Genomic DNA, 4,277 nt, shown 5'->3' with positions numbered 1-4,277 from the left:
GACAGGCAGGGCGCAGGCAGGGTGCAGGCAGGGAGCAGGCAGGGCTCCCCAGGACGCCCATCCCCACGGCCTTATTACAGTCAAAATGCTCTATTGTTCCTTTTAGAATGGGTTTTGACCAACTCCTTATTCCTGCCCAGAAAAATAGGCAATGATTCATCGTGTGAACACAAGCATCTTCTTCAGTACGTCGTTAATCTCAGATTTTCCTAACATATCTAAATTGTCAAGTAAGAGATTACTTATCATGACATAAAACGCACCTCTTCTGGGATATTTTTCCCATCTAAATAGGGTCTTGGCAGGTTTGAAGCCCTGATACTGAAAGAGAAAAGAACCTGACTAGGTTCTTTTGGTGGCACATTCCCAGCAAAATCAGCAACTTCCGTTAGTTTTAGTGGGAACTACCTGGTCCCACTCTCCATGCAGGTTTATTTTCAGAATCTAAGCACCATCTCCATGATACGTGCTGTTCTCCCCTCAATATGCTCCTACACTGTAGCATGTAATACTATAGTGAGTTTAATATAAATTCTCTTAGAGGAGGCTGCTGCAAGCAGCTGTGCCCATTTCACAGGTACCGAGATGAGGAGGCCCCTTCGCCACCGATCGGGGTTCCCCCCATGTGCCCCATTTCGACATGTGGAACCTCAGCAGCTCACGTTTTCCCGTCCTGTCAGATAACAGCATTTAACAGCTTGACTTTCTTTGAAACAGATTTTAAGAAGCAGCTTTCTAGGAGTTACTGAATTTGATTTTCATAATTAACGTGACAGAGAAGCTATTTGATTTGCCTGTTAACGCACGGTGCAGAATAGCCGTGGCTCCTGACAAGGCTGAGCCAAGGGTGCAGAGCAGGTTAATACAGCCACTGCAATAAAAACAGAGCAATCTAAAACCTCCTCTTCAGGTTTTTCTCCTTTTGTTTACCTTTCTGTAGACTTCGGAACAGCAGAAAATGAATAATACAGATATTACCATGGCGTTATGTATTTCTCAGCTGTGATGGACAGTCAGTCCAATTGTGGAACTGCTGTTTGGGAGGTGGATCAAGGCAGAGCACATCCAAGCTGAGAAGAGCAGCTACAGATCCAAAGCCCATCAGCAAGTATTTAATTACTGTCCCTGTGGAACCAATACAAGAGCTTAGGTGCTGCCTGTATGAAAGTGAAACAACGCTTCTACTGCAGCTAGATCTAAATATCCTCTAGACCACCACCTACCAAATACAGAATAAACTGAATTACTCAGGCAAGGCTCAACATGTGGATGCCATGGGAGAAAATAAGATGCCTTACACTAGAACAAAATGCCCCGGAGGTGGCTGTAAATCCGCTCGGGGGTAAGCCCAAGCCTACCAGAACTGCCCATTCTGAAAGCTTTGGGAGGCAAAGGCAGAAGCCTGCTGCAGCCGTTATCAGCAACATGAACGTCTCACGGTCCTTCCGACTGTCGCCCACAGCCACGTCCTGCCCAGATGGCTGGAGGCAGCCCCTGGTTCCAGGAAACACTTTGTCATCTTGTGCCCAGAGGTTTTCGGTGCTGCTGGATGCCCGGGCACAAGCTGGGCATTCAGCTTTCTCCAGGGCTCTCTCAGAGGACTACATTCACCTCTTTGTGTTTGGGTTTCTGTGCTGACATCAGGGAAAAACAATGTCATTGCTATCCGGCAGCTCCTCCGCATTCCTCGCTGGGATTAACTCGTTCCTGGTACCTCAGGAACCTTACGCGTCTCAGGGCGGCCCTCCTCGTCCCCGGGGAGGGGGTTTCACTGAATCTGCTCAAGTTTTTGCATTTTTTAATCGAGTCTTGCTAAACACACACTAAAATTCGCTCTGTATTTTCCACAGGAATTCTTCTGCAAGCTGATGGATTTCTGCAGCCCAGCCTGAAAGGAGTTCGGTCTCAAAGCTACCCGATGGAGGGACTGCCCAAGAATGACAGTGAGATTCTGAAGAGGCAGACAGATATTTCTGCATTTCTGATAGAGTTTCCTATCACTGCCCTTGTTCCCAGGATTAAATGTTTGCACTCAAAATTCCTTCTTAAAATAAACCCTCCCATTCAATGCAATACAGAAGCACAGCGTAGCCGTACAGAACAAACAAACAAAGAGGATTCCTGTCACTGATCCAGCATGTTCATTGCCTTGCGCAACCGCAAACCTGCGCCAGGTCTCCGCTCCCCATCCTCCTGCCATCCTGGACGCTGCAGCCCTCTGTGCACTGACACAGGACTCGATCGAGCGCCAGAACCCGTGGCCATGGCATCAGCCATTTCTAAGTAAATAGCTACACATCGTTTCCTTCTATCGTATCGTCCATTTGTTTGCACGTATCCAAGGAGTCAGGGCAGAACGTTCACAAATCTCTTACATTATTTATCCTTTATTTAACATTCCTATCCTCCTTCAAAGAACATTCCTGCCGGAGATCAGGAAAACTGTAAAGTGACAAATTTCAGAGATTATGCACAACTCACTAACTACTTACTTATGCCACTTACCAAACCATTTCAAATGATGAATGTACTAAGAAAAAAACAAAACAAGGACGGAGTTGTGATTTGCAAAGTTAAAAAACTAAAACAATTGCTGACATTACAGTTACCAAATAGTTTTTATCTACTGCCACTCATCGGGGAATACAGTGCCCAGAATAATCTTTGGGAGGAGAATCTTTCTGCACATATGTTAGACTGAGTTTGAATGAAGTTACAATCCTGAGTCCCCCAAATACAAATTGACTTTTCTCCTGTATTTTGACTTCTTTGATTTTTATTGAATTCACTCCTTTGTAGGCGGTGAAATGGAGCAATAAAGCGAGGGAGTCTCTCATTAGTTCCCAGTCATGCACGGTGTACGACAAAGTGTTCAGCTGGTTTTCATTGGTCCCGGTGAGAATGTCATAAGAACATCCCAAAAATGCAGGTTACAAATCAGCCCATAGTAAAGAATTACTAAAGTTAGAGTTAAAAAAGGAGATCAAAAGGCAGAAAACAGGATTAAAGTACTGAACTGGGAGATTCGTTAGGGTTGCAGACAGATAAGTAAATTATAGCCCTGCAGAAATTATTTGACTGGCAAATTAATTACACAATCTTACACTGGTTTGCTCAGCCCAGTTCCGCCCTCAGGATGCAGGTAGGAGTCTGCAGGACTTAATAAAAGGAGCCTTGACTGGTCTTCAGCTTAATCAGAGACGAAAATTAACATCTCAGGATTTGAGGCAAATGCGAGGTTTTTCATAAAGCTCAGAAGGACAGAGTTGGGGGCAATCACCCAGGTTCACACGGATTATAAAGCCGAAGCATCCAGACTGCCTTCGATTCACACCCTGATCTGGAAAACCAGCACAGCAGTCTCATCAGGACAGATCCTTCAACAGGACACTTCACACTTGTTCAGAGAACGCCCAGTTAAAATACTCTGCAAAATATTTTACCCCAACCCTGCCAAAATACTCTATTACTGTAAGTAATATATTACTTAAAGCGTTGACTTATTCTGCGACTTATGACTCCACGTTTGCCGTTCTCACTCTGTCCCCAGTGTGCAGAGACATAGCACCTAAGAAATACGTCTTTTTCCAGTTTGCTTGCTAAGTGTCATTTTTTAAAGGAGAGATAACGTGGGCTCTCTCTTGGAACAAATGTTCTGGAAAAGCTTTGGAAACTTATTTACAGCATCACCAACGGAGCCCCATCACCTGCTGGTGAGGGGTCATACCACCTGCTCCTCAGCCCGGGCTGAGACACAATATCATTGCAAATGTTACCTGAGATCTTCTCTGGTTGCGTGACATCACACAAGGAGAAGGCAGGGCTCGTACTCACCCTCTGAAATCAGGCATAACTCCTGCCTCAGTGACCCCAGGGCGCTTCGCTGCCAGGGCTCCGCTTTCTCCCGGGGAATCTCTTGCTTCTCCATTTGTCGTGTTCTTCGGGTCACATCTGGAATCCAAAACACTAATGTTTTTTCAGACAAAAGGAAGATGTAAATCTTTTGGAAGTAAGTAATTTTGAGACATTACAGGATGAGGGGTGTAGCCCTTGAAGCTCAGGATAAAACTGTGTCCAACCAAACGGACCTGGAGATGTGGCCTCAGCTTGACCAGTGCTTTTGGGCACTTCAGAATGGTTTGTCATCATTGCAGATTGCAACAACCAACAATTTCTTCCATGTATGATGCTGACTGACTCCTAGAATTGCAGAAAGGTTTGATTTCTGCATAGACAAGCCCAGTTAGAGTGAGTGAGGGCTTTCTGTCCCACACCCG

This window comes from Pterocles gutturalis, unplaced genomic scaffold (assembly GCF_000699245.1).
Source record: "Pterocles gutturalis isolate BGI_N339 unplaced genomic scaffold, ASM69924v1 scaffold26241, whole genome shotgun sequence".
NCBI lineage: Eukaryota > Metazoa > Chordata > Aves > Pterocliformes > Pteroclidae > Pterocles > Pterocles gutturalis.
This window is presented reverse-complemented; position numbering follows the sequence as displayed.